The following is a 17,642-nucleotide window of genomic DNA, read 5'->3' as shown; positions in this document are numbered from 1 at the left end:
AGTGTGTAAAATCTCCTCAGCGGCCAAAGCCTCTTTGGTGTTCCTGAGTTAGTTTGCAGGGCGTCCTGGCAGACCCTGATGGGAGCCTCAGCCGTGTGGCGCAGGCTTACAACAGGGACATGTGGCGGCCAGCGGCTGGGCCGGAACAAGCCATCAGTTGACAAATTCCCCCACAGACCACCCTGCCCCTTCCTCTTTGCTGGCAAAGGTCATGTCATCTGTGCCCCACATGGGGACCCCCTGGGTCCTGGGTGTGCTGATGGGCTCGGGGGCCCTGGGCCTCCTGCGGCTCAGGGTGCTGCACAGCTCCTGAAATGGGCTGACCCGCTGCAGCCCAGAGCAGCGGGTGCGCACTGTGGCGGGCCCAGGGCCCGTCACCCTGCCCAGTGTCGGGCTCCTAGGGCCAGATGTCTTATTTGTCACCTCTGTTTTGGGGCTGACTGGGAAGCGGGTATCTTTGCACACAGCCAGGGTTCGCTTGTTTGTTTTTAACCTGCCCTAGTAGACTAGGTGGGTCCTACTGTCAGCAGGAAAGACAGTGATAAAATTCCCTCGCTCTTGTGTGTGTGCAGGTGTGAGGGGGCAAAATACACAAACATCTTAGGCCTTTTTTATTTTACAATCCAGTGATGTTAAGCACTTATACAATATTGTGCAGCCATCACCGTCTTTGCATCCTTCCCAGTCAGAAACCCTCCACCCGTTAAACAGGAGCCCCCCCGTCCGCCTCTGCCGGCCCCCGGCAAGCCTCTGTTCTGCTGTCTGTCTCTGTGAGATCACCCATTCGAAGCACCTCACCTAAGTGGAGTCACACAATATTTGTCCTTTTGTGCCCGGCTTCTTTCATTTAGCAGAGTGTTTTTAAAGTTTATCCAGATTGTACCATGTGTCAAAATTTCATTCCTTTTTAAGGCGGAATAATATCTCATTATATGGAAACACTACACTTTGTTTAATCCATTCACCCGTTGGTGGATAATTGGGTTGTTCCAACCTTCCGGCTACTGTGAATAATGCTGCTGTGAACGGGATGTGCAAACATGCCTTCGAGACCTCATTTTCAATTCTTTTGGATGTGTACCCCGAAGAGGGATTCCTGGATCGTACAGTGATTCTATTTTTTTTTTTAAATTTTTTCAGTTGAAGGTTAAACAAAGGTATCAGCAGAATCTGAAATGGAGAGGGGATATGGGAGATGTAGGGGGAGAAAAGACACAAGATAATCGTTTTAGAAAGAGGATGTGCATTACCAGGGAAACATGTTAGGATGACTAGGTTGTGCTGCACGATCATTTGAGGTTTGTGGTGGTGAATTGAGAAGGAAATTGCTTACAGGAATGGTGTGTGTGTGTGTGTTTACATGGTTGGTATCTACCATTCTCTGTGTACTACTTAGCGACTTGCTCTTATGGCTTCCAACGTGCTGCGCGCAGTGTCCCATGGAACCGAGGCGCCGGATTTCAAGGGACCGTTCCTCTGGTGACAGGCTACCAGGTCCTGTCCGGTTTTTCACTGTGATAAGAGAAGCTGCAGTCAGGACTCCACCTGCTGCCTTGGGCACAGGAGACTCTCCAGGGACGTGCCAAGAAGCAGAGTTTTGGGTCATAAGGTAAATGCGCTTTCAAGTTCAATAGATTCTCCAACTGCTCTCCAAAGTAACTCTACCTGTTTAAACTCTCTCCAACAGAATCCGAGATGTTAATCTTTTCAGAGGCTTCTTGCCCATTTGGATTTCCCTTATGAACTGTCTTCTCATAACCTTTGCCCCGTTTCTTTGTACAATTTTATGTTCCATATTTAAGTTTGTATTTCGTGTTCAGTTAACTTTTGTACAAGGCATGAGGTCCAAGTCAAAGACCATTGTTTTTTGCTTAGGAAGGTCCAGTCATGCCGTCACCATTTATTTCAAAGGCTCTCCTTCCTCTCCAGAACTGCTTTGGCACCTTCCTTGGGCTCACGGGTGTGGGGCCCTGCTGGGGTCTCTGTCCTGTCCCATTCATCTGGGTGCCCGTCGCTCTGCCAACGTCACACAGCCTTACTTACTGTGACTGCATGATGTCTGGGAAACTGGGTGGGCTAATTTCCACTTAGTTTTTCTTTTATAAAATTATGTTAACTAGTTTCTTTACATTTCCGTGTACCTTTTAGAACAATTTGTCTATATCTATGAAAAAAGTATTTATTTCCCAAGCTTTCTCTATCACGGGACCATAAAAATAATCTCCTGTGTTTTCTAATTCTTTGGTATTTTTTAAAAAATGCTTTGCTTTTTAAGTCATCTATGGTTTTGTATTATGAATGGTGCAAAGTAGGGATCAAACTTGATTTTTGGTTTTGCCGTCATTTCTCCCATTTTTAATTGCATGTTTTTCCTCTTATCTGAAATACTAACTTCATTACACACTAAAGTTCCATGTATCCGAGAGTCTGCTTCTGAGCTCACTATTCTGTTCCATTGGTCTGTTGGTTTATTCCTATGTTGTTGGGGGTTTTAATTTTTTCCTTATTTGTTTACTTCTATTTGTACCAATGTTTGTTTATGCCAGTAGCACTTTTTTCCCATTTTTTTTCCCTATAGCTTTAAAATATGTTCTGCTATCTGGCAGGATATAAGCTCCCCTTCACTGTTCTTCTTTTTCAAAATAGTCTTTTCTTGTACATTTTTATGTGAATATTAATAAATTTTAGTTAGAAATACCAGCAAGATGGTCATTGGGATTGTACTGACTTGATAAATAATTTCCACAATGGATATCTTCTTAACATTGAGACTTCCCAGTATATAGCCCTTTGTTTGGGTCTATTTTTGTGTTTGTTATTATGTTGTAGGGTTCTCTTCGTGTAAGTTTCTCACATTCTTTTTAGGACTTGTCTAAAATATTTCATGAGTTTTAATTGTGTTGTGAAGAGGATTTTTTAAAAAGATTTTATTTATTTATTTTCAATAAATTAATTAAAAGAGAGGGGAAGTGAGGGAGGAAGAGGGGGAGATACACACATCGGTTGCCTCTCCCAGGTCCCCAGCTGGGGACCTGACCCGCAGCCCTGGCATGTACTTTGACCAGGAATGGAACCGGTGACCTTTAGGTTTGCAGGACAACACCGAACCCCCTGAGCCACACCATTCAGGGTGTAAAAAGGATGTATTTTCACATATATGTTCAAATTGGTCACTATCATATAGGAGCACAGCCTTTTCACAGGGGTGTTCCCATAGGATACTCACAAGGGCCTTTTCATGTAAGAAGGAAGGAGCTGAGAGAGCGAAGCCTGGGGCCAAGTGCAAGTCCCTGGTCCCCCCTCCTCAAAGTGCCAGACTCTTCCCAGAAAGCTTTGGAATGAGGTGGGGGGTGTGCAGCAGGGTTGCAGGGCTCTCCTTCTTAGTTGCTGAGCCCGTGCTCAGCACCTAGCAGACAGCTCTTGGCTTTGTGTACCTTGGCCTCCCTCTCAGTGAGGCTCCAAGAAGATTTAACTAAAGCACACGACCTCTCCACTCCCCACCCCATGTTCCCTATTGCTCTTCAGCTCGTCTCTCAGAAGCCGGTCCACCCCTACCTGACTCTGTGACCAAGCCCTGCCATACATGGGTCCTAGGGTCATTACACCATAGGATTGGTAACAGGAGGGAAGTCACTGACCAATACCTGAGGACAAGGTGAGCGGTGAGCATGGAGGAGCCTGATGGGCAGGGTCAGAACCCAATGCCTGGCTTGGGCAGCAAAGGGGTCCAGGAACAGAGGAGACTAGAACCTCACATACCAGGTCGCAGGATGACCCCCTGCAATGGGAGGCAGGACTGCAGCAGGAACTGAGGGCCTGGCCAGCAGCTTGGGAAGTAGCCACCATGTGAGGTGAGGGTGGGGTGGGTTGGCCCGGGAGCCTGGGAAGCAGGGATGTGTATCAGAAGTGGCTGGGGGAGCTTCATCCTGTGCATGTGCCTTGGCTTCTCTGCTTCCTTGTTTGTCTCGCTCAGGATTCATCATGGTGACACACACTCTCCCGCTTTCCCTGGAATGAGGACAAGCTGGGACACAGCTTGGGGGCCCTGGGATGTCACCTGGGCTGCCTAACCTCCACAAGGGGGTTGGGCTAAAGCTAATCAGGGAAGATGGAAGCTCCTGGGGAGGCTAGAGAACCCATGCCCAGGAGGAGCCTCACCTCTTCCCCACCCCAGGGATGGACTCTGCTTCCCCATCTCCCAGGGGCTCTGAAATGGGAGGAGCCCCCAGGGGCCTGGGCGGGAGTGCTGCTGGGGCAGTACATTACAGACAGAAAGACCTCTTGGACACACAGGAGTCTGCTAGTGACTTTAAAGGCTTGCCGCAGGGACCTGAGCCCATAAACACTCAGATGAAGAGGTTTTATGAGTGCTGAGGCTGAACCCCACCCTCCCTCATCATCACCCCTCTCCCTGTCTACACTGAGCCAGGCCAGGGAACCTGTCCTGTCCATAGAAGGGTTTGAGCCTGGCCCATGTACTCCTGAAGCATGGGGGACTCTGGATGTGTCACTTTTCCCTTTCATCACCCTCTCCAGCCATGCTGAGCAGGACTCAGACACACACACACACAGTGTCAACTCCAGCAAAGCATACCTCATCACTTCCACTGCTGACTCAGCTCTTTGGGGGAGGCAGGTGGATCTTCAAACCAAGAGTTCCAAGCAATCACCCACATCTCTAGGATGACAGAGCAGCTCATTGGTTGTTCCCAGAAACACACCCAGCAGCTCCAGGCAGGAAGACATTATCATAAGTACACAGGGCTGGGTACCTGATCCCCCCCCCTTGCCTGCAGCACCTCTGCACTTGTAGACCCCACTTCAACTTCCCAGACCTCTGGCTACACTGTGGGGGAGTTGAATTTAAAGGGCTCCCCTCTGGGCAGCAGGAGAATACCACAGTCTCCAGGGAGAAAGGCCTCAAAGCTCCGTGGTCGCTCCTGTCTGGAAAATGGCGGCTGTGATTCACACCACGCGGAGAAGAGAGAGATTCGCGAGCCCAGTGTGTCTTTCGTTTGTCCCATGGCGTTGTTCAGCCTCATGACTCACCCCACTGACCCGGGTGACACAGCCAGTGTCTAGTGCTTACTCAGACACCTCTTATCCTCTCAGTGTCTGGCCCAGACAGATGGAAGCCCCTCTGTGGAGACACGCCCTCTTCCTTCGGGGCTCCAGGGGATACAGTAAGTGCATAATGGTAGCTTCCTGCCCTGTCCAGAGCTTCTCCAGCACATCCCATTCTGACGGGGTGCGTGTGTACGAGTGAGGGGGAGGGTGCGCACAGGCACAGACACACCCACACCCCCTGTGGAGCCCCCACCTCTGCTCTGAATGGCCGTGCCATCACCGCACACCTTGCTGTCCGTGGTCAGGCACGCGCAGAGAGCCCCAAGGCCTCCCCCACAGCCCCTCTGTCTCCGCGCAGTGCCACCGCCCATGCCGAGGTCCAAGTGCAGTGCTTCTGCCATGGTGCCTCCTCTCCGTTCCTCCACCCGCCACTGGTTCGAGGGGGCCTCACGGACCCTCCCAGGTGGTCACTCGGGCTTCCCTCTTCTGTCCCCTTTCTCTTCTGGCCACTCAGACCCTTCGCTCCTATCCCTCTGGCAAGATGCTGACACGTGGTCCCTCGACCACTGGCTTGTGTTGTCAGCTGTTCTGCTTTGCCTGGTCCCTAAATGTGCCCAGAGGGAGGAGGTCGGACTTCAGGCCCCCCAGATATGGGTCACAGAGACGAGTGGTCCACTCCCATCAGTGTGATGGGCCACCTGGAGGCACAGATCCGCTGTGGGGCTCCACTCAGCATCTCTGTCTCCTTCACCTGAGTTCAGTGCTGCACGTACCGCCTTGGCATCACTCTGTGCCAGGGAAACAGGCACTTAGCAGGCCCCAGAAAGGGGGGTGTGGGCAATGTGGAAAGAAAGGAAATAACCAAGGGCTCAACACGGGGACGCCGGGTGCACCAGCAGCCCGCCCAGCTCGTCTTGCCTGGCCTTCTGGGTCTCAGCACAAGTCGTGTATTCCAACGGAAGGGGTGTGCCCCGGAGACTTGTCCCCAGCCCTTCGGAGGAAGGAGGGCACGGGAGCCCTGCGGCTGTGACCAGCATTATCTGACCAAGAAAAACCCCTCCCAGACTCTAATTCTTCCCCCACACCCAAACCTCCTCCTCCTGGAAGCACTGCAGACATTCCAGGCACAAGCTAGCCAGAGAGCCCCCTCAGAGCTGACCCCAACTCCCACCATCACATCCGTGCCCTCAGGGCCTGGTGCTCACCGCTTCGGGGCACAGCCATGTGAAGAAGGGCCTTGGGAGCTGTAAGCCACACGCAGCTGGGAACGCTGTCCTCCCCATTCTCTCATTTCCATTCCTGCCAAGAGGACCCCAGAGTGAACACCGGGGTCAGTCAACCAACTTGCACTCGGTTGCAGTAGCTTCAGGTCCCACCCCATTCCCACAAAGATGTGGCCCCTATCTCAGGAGCATATGACTTTAGGGCTTTTGGCATGGGCGTGGATACGTGGGCTGTGGACACTGAGGCATGGGCGTGGACACGTGGGCATGGACAGTGAGGCACGGGCGTGGACACTGAGGCATGGGCGTGGACACGTGGGTGTGGACACTGAGGCATGGACAGTGAGGCATGGCTGTGGACACTGAGGCATGGGCGTGCACACGTGGGTGTGGACAGTGAGGCATGGGCATGGACACGTGGGCGTGGACAGTGAGGCACGGGCGTGGACACTGAGGCATGGGCATGGACATGTGGGCAGTGAGGCATGGCTGTGGACACTGAGGCATGGGCATGGACACATGGGCGTGGACAGTGAGGCACAGGCGTGGACACTGAGGCATGGGCGTGGACACGTGGGTGTGGACACTGAGGCATGGACAGTGAGGCATGGCTGTGAACACTGAGGCATGGGCATGGACACGTGGGCAGTGAGGCATGGCTGTGGACACTGAGGCATGGGCGTGGACACGTGGGCATGGACAGTGAGGCACGGGCGTGGACAGTGAGGCATGGCTGTGGACACTGAGGCATGGGCGTGGACATGTGGGCATGGACAGTGAGGCATGGGCGTGGACACGTGGGCGTGGACAGTGAGGCATGGGCGTGGACACGTGGGTGTGGACAGTGAGGCATGGCTGTGGTCACTGAGGCATGGCCATGACACACAGCACAAGGCTTACCTGCCTTTTCATCAGGGTAGCTCCATGATATCAGGGGTCAGGTCATCTCACAGCGGGGTTGGAGGATGGAAGAAGGAGACGCATGGGTGTTATAGATAAGACCTCCACAGTGGGGCCTGACCCAGCTGCTGGATGCTCCACCAACAGCCCAGCCCGGGGTCTGACAAGAGGCTTTTATGCTGATAGTTAATGTTTTATAGATAGTTCTCCTGCAGCAAGTTAAATCGCATCTGCTCGGGCAGACATCCAGGCCCAGGGCAGGCGGGAGGGATGGAGCGCCAGCCGGGGGCTGTGGCGGGCAGGCCTTCCTGCTGTAAAGCTCTGTGTCTAATAGGAAATGCAGGCAGCGGGGGAAGGGTAGCCTGGGTTCCTTCCTTTACGGGCTCTGTCTAAGAGCCTCTGGTAACTCAACCTTTTATTCGGTAGCATCTTCAGGTGGATTCTGAGTTCTGGGTCTGAGCAAACCCCCTTCTCGGGAAACAGCAGTCAGAGGTGACATCAGACTGTGGCTTCTACAGCCAGGCAGGAAGATAGGGAATGTCACCACCAGCTGCCACAGGGCAGGGGGTGGAGGAGGCTGGCCTGACAGGCACCAGCAGTCCCAGGAGTGGACAGGGAACTATCGAGGAGCCCAGCCATGAGACCCCCATACCACAGGACTGGCAGTGCTAGGCGGGTTACTGCCCAAGGATTGGTCATGGACTACGGGGCACAAAGCAGGACAGACACCTCTAAGCAGGGCCTGAGATGACAATGCTTCCTCTCTAGATCTCCTGCCCCTGTGCAGAGGGTGGGAGAGGCTCCCACTCTGGTCCTTCAGCCACCAGCCCAGCAAGCTCTGGCAGGCCACTTCGCCTCATGGCCACCTTCTGCTGTGGTCCTGGGCTCCTTGATGAGATGCTCAGAAGCCTTCCACACACATCTATCGGATAGCTAACTCACGCTGGGGTGTGCGTGAAGTTTTGGTGTTACAAAATAAGTGCAATGCCATTCCTTCCCTGAAGGGCTTCCTGGTTGTGAGGGGTAGGAGCCTCGAATAGACAAAATAATCGTGCAAGGATAATGGGGTACATAGCCCATCCTTGGAGGCACAGAGGGGCTCCCCCAGTGCTGGGGTGAGGGCCCAGGGCACAGTTGCAGGTGGGCAGACTGTGCATCTGACAGGGACCTCCACCACCCAGCCCAGCCTCAGCCCACTGCTCCCAAACCCTGCTTGCCCTCCCCACCCGTTCCTGGGGAGCCTACAGTGGCCGACAGCCAACAGGAAACAGAACACCCTCGCTCTCAGTGTTTCCCCCACAGAGCTTGTTTCCGGTCTGAGGACACACCCCCTCTCCCAAAACCAGCCAGTTGGCTGGGTGGGGTGACAAACCCTTTGTGCCTCCAGATAACCCAGAGTGACTTAGCTAAACAGAACACCTGTCAGGGAGTAGCTGGGTTACCTTATCATGTGACCAACCATCACTCACCTGGGCCCCCTTTTCAGGTCACACGTATTCCATTTTATTGAGTGCCTACCATGTGGGAGGTATCCTGCTAGGTGAGGCTTACAACTCCCTGGATGGCAGGCAGGGTGTCGGGTTATTACCCGCTGCAGCATAACTAACTGCCCCAAAACTTAGTGGCTTAAAACAGCAGCCACATTTATTTTGCTTGTGCATGGGCAAAGGGGGCTGGCCTCAGCTGGGGTGGCTCAAAGGCTCGGAGCAATAGTCACCTGAAGACACTAGCTCCCATGCCTGACTCCTGGCTGGGACAGCCCAGAGGCTGAGGGCAAGAACAGCTGGGCCCCTCATGCACCTGTCTCTGTCTCCCTGTAGGTGCACCTGCTGTCTCTCTCTCCAGCACCCCAGCACCTGGGTGTCCAGAATGACTCCTGTTCCTGGGTGAGAAAAAGCCAGGCTGTATCCCCTTTTCTAACCTAGACTCTGGGGTCACACAGCATCATTCCTGCCTCTCTTAATGAAAAGTGCCCCATCAAAAGCTGGCCCAAATGAAGGACAGTTAGATTCTGCCTTTTGCTGGGAAGTGTGTCAAAGAAGGTGCGAACATGACTGTGAACGTGTTATAAACTCACCACAGAAGATAAGCGTTCTTGCCCTGCTGGACAGGGGCCTAGGATAAAGCGGCTTGTCCAGCTCATGCAGAAATTCAGAACCAGGTGAGAACACTAAGCCATGTCTCCTGGCGCAGAGCCCAGCCCCTCCTTCGGTCCACCACCTGAGCTCAGTGACAAAGGGCTCAGAGTCCCCTGGAGCATCTGATAAAGTCTATAGACATTTTCCCAGAAAGCAGCGCGCACATAAGAATCTGTGCCTGTGCGCTTGCGGGGGCGCTTCCTGTTTCTGGCCCAGTGTGCAAGTGCTGTGGGTCACTTTTTCACCCAAGCAAGGAAAAGCTGGGCAAACTGAAAAATCAACAACTCTTCTTAGATTGCTCAGAGAGAGGGGGTCACGAGCAAACCACTGCCCCCGCCCCCCACTAGAGAGAGCAACAGGTGAATGCAGAGAATCTCAGCTTGCCAGAGCAGAAACCCACAGGCACAAACCTCCGTGGGAACCAGGGCTGGGCTGGGAAACCTGAACTGCCACTGACAGACTGCTGGAGGCTCCGTGAGAACAAGGCTGAGAGAGAAAAACTACGGGGGACCGTCCCCAGGGGTTCCCACATCCTGTGAGTTTTCCCTCTAAGAACTCACGAGGTTCCCCAGCGCAAATAGCAGAGCAAAGCCCCTTTGTGCTTCTGGCGGGGGGAGGGAAAAAGGAACCATTTTTAAATGCCCAGAGCCCTCTATTCTTCCTAACAAGGTCTGTCTTCAGGAGAAACTAGTCAACCAGAGCCTAACTGACCCGGGAGGCTGGCAGTAGCCAACTCCCACCCACTCTAGCCGTCCTGTCCCACCAAAGGGGGAAAAACACCGAGAAGCACGTGTGAAGTTCAAGGTCCACAGACACAGACTCAGTGAAATACTGAGACCTGACCACAGAGCTAGGACACTTCCCTTTCCCACACATCTGACCGTCTTATCACCAAAGACCTAGTTACCGCAGTTCCTTCTACCTATGCATCATGTCTGCCAACCAAAAAAAATGACAAGGCCCCCTAAAAGGCAAAAACACAGCTTGAAGGGACAGAGCAAGTGTTAGAACCAAGCTCAGATATAGCTGGGGTGCTGCAGTTATCGGCCTGAAAGTTTAAAGCAACTGGGATTGATGCCAAGGGCTCTGACGGACAAGTAGACAGCATGCATCGACAGATGGATGATGTGAGCAGAGAGAGGCAAGTTCTGCTGATGACCAAAAGAAACGCTAGAGATTAGAAACACTGACAGAAATGAGGAATGCCTTCGATGGCCATATTAGTAGACCGAACGGGGCTGAGGAAAGAACCTCTGAGCTTGTGGATATCACAGTGCCTTTGTAAAGTCGCAGAACAGTATCACCAAACGCATAAGGCTGGGCTGATCAAGCCTGACCTCCAGCCGCACCCAGCACGGCCGCCACACCCAGGGCAGCCAGTGCACAGCCAGGAGCAGGTTCCTGTCCCCACACCTGCCTGGCAGCCCGGAGGCCTCTCTCCGGGCCAGGCTCAGGGTCTGGGGAAGGCCTTGCGTGTGGACACGTCTGTGTGCTGCTCTGTCAGCGTGGACTCCTCCCCATACACACCACACGGAGGAAAATATGAAGTTCCCCTCCTGCTCCTGACGTGGGCAGACTCCAGGGCCCCAGAAGGGGAGACCCAGAGCCTGGACTCCCTTCCCCACTGCCACCAGCCTTCTTCCACCCTGGAGCGGCTGGGCCAGGGCCCCAGGGCAGCCATACAGCAGACAAACAGGCCTCTCAGGAGAGGTCTGGGTTCTGCATTTGACACAGGAGGGGCAGTGCGGTGGGTGCCTGCCCTCCCTTCCTTCTGCTCGCACCTAAGAAAGAAACACACGCCTTAGACCCTGCAGACCATGGAGGATGTGATTGCATCCGGTCCCCGGCCCGTCCCCTGGGCTAGGTTTTGACGCTGTGTAGAGAGGGGTTATAGACAACACTAAAATAGCTTTGTTTCACTTCATTGTTTTGAAATGAAGAGCTTTATAAAGGCCCAGACATTAGCAACTTATTTGCTTTAAGGCCCAGCTGACAAGATAGAGACTGGAAAGAAAAAGGACCTTGGTGTGGCCTCAGTCCAGTGGGGTTTGAGGGAAGGCTGCCCTGGGCTGGTACCTCGGGTGTTTTGTCGCTTTGGAAGGCGAGAAGTGGAAGGAGCAGGTGACAAGGGTGCCAGCAGGTGTGGCTCATTCTTGAACACTCTCGAGACACTGAAGGGGTGAGTGTGCCCTGCACAAAAGTCCTTCAGTGGTGTGGCACGGGGTGCACGGGGCGGGGGGGGGGCAAGCGGTCATGCCCACGTGGCCTTCTGTGCACCCAGAGTGTGGTGGGAGCTGAGGACTTCCGTCTCACTAGGGACACCTGCTGAAGCTGGAACAGAGAGAGAGGCAACCCGCAAGTGAAGCTGGGAAGAGTGGGGTGCTAAGAACTCCCGTTCCACTGGGGAAGTTACACTGAAGGACTGGAAGTGCTGAGACACACAGATGGAAGTCAGGTCATTCCCAAGGAAGGGAACACCTGCTTTGGGGACATGGAAATGCTCTGGTCTGAGTACGGCCGTCATAAGGGTCCTGTGGGAACAATACAGGACTCTACAAGGGTGCCTTGCAGGCCTTCTCTGGGGTTGCTTATGGTGGCATTACTGCTGGGTTGAGGTTCTGGGTTACACTGGCCTTCTTCTGAGGACAGAAAATGTCCCCACAGACTGGCATAGACAGCCTGTGGAGTGTGACTTTGTTCCCAGTGTGAGAGATGGGAAGAGTTTGTCCTCAGACCCAACAGTGGCCCAGGGAGGGTCAGGTGGGCAGAAGGGAAGTCGTCCTTGGCCTGGACTGAAGGGTTGTCAAAGTGCCCAGCAGGGGGGACATCTGCCCATGGGAGATGGACCAGGGGCCTGGGAGGGTGTCGCAGCCCTGTGAGGGCGACAGTGGGCTCTCTGTCAGGCTGAGTGTGGCCTGGGCTGGCCTGGGAGCCCTGGGAGCAAGTTCAAGAGTTGGGAGCCCACCTGTGCCTACCAGTGCACCTGTGTTCAGTATGTTTGTGTCCCTGGGGTTCTCCCTCGGGGCTCAGTGAGAGCCTGGGTGTCTCAGCCTAACACTGCTTGTATGGAGAGCCAGAGGAAAGCCGAACACGCCTTCCTCAGGGTGCCAGGAGTCGGTGCCAGGGCGCCAGGGCACTGCTGCCAGTCAACCACACGTCTCACCGCCTTGGCGGGAGCGGCAGCACCAGGGCTTCTGCTTTCTAGAATGCATTTACTTGGCTGAATGGAATTTACCCGCCGAGCGCTAGCTGCAAGGGAGCCTGTTCATGAGGTCTTACCTTTCTCCCCTCAAGTGGGAAGCACATTTAGGAGGTAGAGATGGATGCTCACGGTCTATCAAACTGTCAGCACATCTGACACGTAAGTCTGCGTTTTACTGACGGTGACACTGGGGCTTGGGGCGGAGGAGCATTTGAAACAGAGCCTCCTGCCAGCACCTGGCAAAGGCAGGACTTAAAGCAGCAGGGTGCCGGCAAGTGTTTACAAACCGGTCTCCACATGCGGTTCTGCGGTCTTGCTCAAGCACAGACATAGGAGCCTGCCTATACCGTCTTTCCAGCTAAACATCTTTAAAACACTGCTTACTTCACCAGCGACCAATTCTCTGGAATACCTCTTATGCTCAGGAATGGGTTTTGAGGAGTAGATTTAGATAACTATGGTGGAAGCCCTCGTTAGCTACTCCTAGAGTGTGAATTCTTTTGTGCTAACTAATCACCCCTGCAGTACAAACCACGACGAACGCACACACAGACACACTCTGGGAGCCAGGTAGAATTATCCAGCAAACCTGGCCGCCTGACACCCAGGCACGAGTGCTCTGGGTGTGCTCCCATTGGGTTCTGGGTCCCCTTCTGGGCCTCAGCTACCCCCCAGCTCTGAGAGCAGACTCTGTCTCCTGGCCCAGCCAGAATGTGGGCTGGCCCTGCTGGCCTTGCTGGCAGAACAGAGGCTTATCTTGGGGGCAATAAACTTCCAGTCAGTGCTCATTGGCACACTTAGGGACAAAGAAGGGGATGCCCCCAAGCTTAGAGGAGAGGGCCAAGGGACAGTTCTTGTGCCTACTTGTTAGTGAGAGTGTCATCAGGGCAGTATCTGATCTGAAATTTGCTTTCATTGTCACCGACCTCCCTGTAGCAAGGCGTCACCTGAAGACTCATAGCCACCACCCCGTCCTGGAGGACACCAGTGTTACCTAAAAACCTGGTCATCATTTAAATGGCCAGGTTGGCTGAGACCAGGAGGATGATGCTGGTGGTGTGTGGGGAGGGGACATAAGAGAGCTTAGACCTTTTTTGTTTCCTCCAGGGTCACCCCAATGTCCTCCTCGTCCCTCCCTAGCCCCAGCACCATGGGTCACACCTCATCCCACCCTGCCAGGGTCTCACCCGTGTCTCCTAACACCAGCATCTGTGAACCTGAGGGAGAGCCCCATGGTGTGGGCTGGCCTCTGGGGCTGGCACTCATCATAGTGGCCAAGACTGGTCTCCAGCTTCCTCTCCTCGGCCTCCAGCTGCAGCCAGGCCGGAACAGGCTGCCTCTGTGTCCTAGAAAGCCAGGGGCCCTGGCTGCTCAGTGCCACACATCCTGTCAGGGCTAGGCTCCCTGTCGGAGGCTGTGGCCATGCACTTAGGGGCAGGAGGATGGCCAGTGGGCAGCAAGAACGTCCGGGAGGGGCCACGAAAGAAGCCTGATTTTCAGCCATCAACCACTCAGGGGAAGCGAGCTTGCCAGAGCATATCCCGAGGGCCTGTTTGGCTGGGGAGAAGTGAAGGGGGAAGCACTGTGCTTTGGGTGGGGGGAGGTAGGTATCACAGGGGAAGAATGCCAGCACCCTGAGGGCGGACCCAGACAGAGCTCTCTGTGTGATGAACCCCACTAACTTCACCTCTCTGAGGAGGAGTCCTGCTGCCCTGGTTAGTCCTCCACACGCTGCACAAGCGCTCACACACGCCTACACACGCAGAGGTCCCTGGGCCGCCTTAGCTGGCTTTGTGGCCCTTTCTTTCACACGGTCTCAGGTTACATGTCCGACAAGGATGACATGGGTTCTTCCCAGCTGCTCATCCCAGGGTGTGCTGACTCCCATGGGGTCCCCAAAATGCTCCTACCAGTCCAGGGGCAAGCTTCACACCTCCCAGAACTCTCCCACAAGGCACACCCCCAAAGGAGACAGAAGGCTCTGCAAAGCGTGGAGACCCTCCCTGGAGGCATGTGCTCCTCTGCCAGGTTATTCAGTGGCATCTGGGGCACAGTCCTGCTGTGGCCGTCTTTGCCTCCATCCCAACCGGTCACAGCACCACGGGAGGTTTGGGGTGGGAGGGAAAAGGGGTCCCGGGCTTCTGGCAATCTCTACAGCTCCCTTCCCCGAACTGTGACAAATAAACACACACTACAAACACTCCAGTGCTCGCCTCCAAGGATCTTTCCCACCAGCTGCCCCCAGGCCCAGCCTGCCCCAGGGTCCTGAGGCCCCCAGATCGCAGCCCATGGAGGCGTGAGCACAGCTCTTCCTGTCTGCTCCTCTGTCGGGGTTCTCTGGGCACGAGGACGGGCTGGGCACTGTTGGCCTCTGTCTCACAGCAGAGCTCAGCCCAGAAGCCCCTGGCCCCACCCCCACCCCCACGCTCAGTGGACGTCAGTGAGTGCGGGCAGAATGTAATTGCCTAACAAGTTCAGATTCGCATCTTTGATCTGAGAGCCTGGCTGAGCTGGGTAGTGGAGAGAACTCAGGCTTCTGGCGCAGATGGACCGGGCTTGTATCCCAGCTTTGTCACCTAAACGAGTGAGCTTGGACAGTTGCCTCACTCCCCTGAGCCTTGTGTCTTCTGGGAAATGGGGGCAGTCAGTCGTATCTAGCTCCCAAGGGACCGTGTGAGGCGGTGATTACATAACGTGCACAATCAGTGGTGGCCTGGTGGCGGCAAGTCTTCCACTAGGGGATTAGCTGAGCCCAGCAGTGAGTGGTTTAGTCTTGGTTCCGGGCACCCAGATGTCTGTGTTGTTGGCACTTTATGTATATCCTAATCCTCACCATGGTCCTTGGAGGAAAGTATCATCATCATTATCAACAACAACACCTTTTTATAGCCCAGGAAACTGAGGCCCAGAGGGATTAGGAGGCTGGGCCCAGATCACACGGCTGGTAGGTGGCAGAGCTGCTCTTCGAACCTACGCATTGGGGCATTGGTGCCGGTCCTCCAGCTGTGCCACCAGACCGCTTTGGGTTCACGCTAACAGAGGAAATCGACAATGAAATGTTCTTTAGTGCAATCAAAAATGTTTGCTGAGCTCCCACTAGAGAATTAGGAGAAGTGGGCTCAGCCCCACTGTCGGGTGCTGGGGGATGGCTCCAGCCCCTGGCCTGCTGGGCCTCTGTGCTGAGACCCGGCAGCAGGGCCCTGCCTGTCACGTCTTCCTCCCCAGCCCACTCGCCTGGCAGGACATTTGAACAATGATTAACTGCAGCGGACAGGCCGGTGCAGGCTGGGGCGGGCATGGCAGGTGAGCTCACCCCTTACACAATGGCTGCCACACCTGCCTGCCAGCTCGGGGGCGACTCAGGGGGGCAGGGCCAGGCAGCCTCCCAGAAGCTGGGGAAATGGCCCTGGGAAGGACAAGAGACAGCCTAGCTGGATGTGAATGTGATCACCACCGCATTCTGCGCACCCCAGCCTGGGCCTCCCAGTGCATGGAGCCTCTTCCTGGGGCTGCTGTGCGCTCTGGGAGGGGATGTCAGCCTCAGTGCTCGGTGGGACCAGCCTTACTGGAGATTTTTCCCCACAGGGCCACCGGAGGCTGCCCTGTCTGCTTCAGTCACACAGCGGCGTACCCCAGACTGGACTGGAAGAGGCAGGATCTCGCCCTTGGGGCCCCCACCCAAGACCCAGAGAGCTTGCTCCTCTGCACTCCCTCCGCTGGCCTTTGCATGTTGCAGGCAGAAGTGCCTCCCCACTCACCAGCCTGCCCTCCTGAGCAGCCCAGTCCCTGGAGGGGTGGTGGGGTGCAGTGACCTCACATTCGGACTGGGCCATGTCCCCACGCCCTTGTCCAAGGCTGGGCCTCTACTTGTTTGTGGAACAGAGCACTAAAGTCCTTTGTCCTAAATACACTCTACATCCATTTCACTTCTGGCTCCACTGCCCCAGAAGTCTGGAGAAGTTTGAGATGGGTGGATGGGAGGCAGTGTGGAAGGTGGACGATAACTTTCTCTGAAGGAGGGAGGGGTTGGCAGGTGCCACAGACGGGTTTGGCTCTCTGCCCACCCCCCACTCCCATTTCTCAATATTCCTGAAAGGCGCATTGCTGCTGGTCTGACGAGGGGTCTTAGCTCCTCTGAGGGGGACAGTCAGCCTCACTGGGTGCCCTTCAGAGACCTGCCCCCAACCTTGCTACAGGCGGGGCCCTAAGGAAAGCCTGGGCCCAGCAGGCCTAACAGGGTTGTCCAGCCCCTCCTCACAACCTAGGGACATTGTGACCCAAAGACTTTCCAGCAGTAAACAAAGGGTGGGTTTCTCTTGACCGACAAGTTGGGCCTTGTTTTGTCCTGGAGTCCCCTGCTCAAGTTTAAATGCCCCAAGTTCTGGGCCATGTACTCGGGCACCACATCCCGTTTATTTCTTAGCGGACCACCCCATCGGCCTGGACTGAGAAGGCTGGGGTCTCGTCCTCTCAGGACCATGTGACACCCCTGCCCTGACCCCTCCTGGGGCATGAAGAGAACAGAATGTGCTTGCCCCTCCCGCAGCAGCATGGCCTCACGGGGTGGGGATGGGGAGGGTTGGGGGGGTAGACGGGCATGTGACAGGGGAGGCCTCCCGGGATGTGGGCCTGTCCCAGCGGCCGGGGTGGTGAGCTCCGACTCCCACACGGCACCGTCTGTATCCCAGGTCCTGTCCTCAGCAGGCCACGTGTGTTTACTCATCTCTGTCACATGAGCTTCACCGCAAGACAGGAAGTAGGTGAAGCCGTGACCCCATTGCAGCTGAGGAGGGAGAAACCAAGTACCGAGACAGGGAGGAACTTTCCCAAGGATGTGTTAAGCCGAAGGACAGGGCACCTGTGCTCTTCGGCAGCCGCGCTGGGCTGCCTTTAAAGCCGCAGAGTTGAGAAGGGCAGTCGGGGGCAGTGTGCTAGACCACCTGGCCTGAGGTGTGAGCAGAAGGTTGTCAGAGGAGCTGTAAGGGACAACCTGGACAGAGGAAACAGGGTCTGCCAGGCCGGGGGCCGTTAACAGTGAGCGCCCCAGGGAGGAGATGGGGACAGGGGTTCCTGCACCCCCATCCCCTGCACAATTTGAACCTCCCACATTCA

At 55.1% G+C, this 17,642-nt stretch overlaps 1 long non-coding RNA gene across 1 annotated transcript; it reads left to right on the top strand.

Moving 5' to 3' along the window:
- The first annotated feature begins 12,455 nt into the window (after nt 1–12,455).
- LOC123478976 (uncharacterized) lies at nt 12,456–16,456 on the top strand. The gene is made up of 2 exons (XR_006654411.2): nt 12,456–12,689; nt 16,116–16,456. It is a non-coding gene; the product is annotated as an uncharacterized lncRNA (long non-coding RNA).
- The last annotated feature ends 1,186 nt before the right edge of the window (nt 16,457–17,642 follow it).

The sequence above is a fragment of the Desmodus rotundus genome, chromosome 5 (assembly GCF_022682495.2).
Source record: "Desmodus rotundus isolate HL8 chromosome 5, HLdesRot8A.1, whole genome shotgun sequence".
Lineage (NCBI taxonomy): Eukaryota > Metazoa > Chordata > Mammalia > Chiroptera > Phyllostomidae > Desmodus > Desmodus rotundus.
This window is presented reverse-complemented; position numbering and strand designations above follow the sequence as displayed.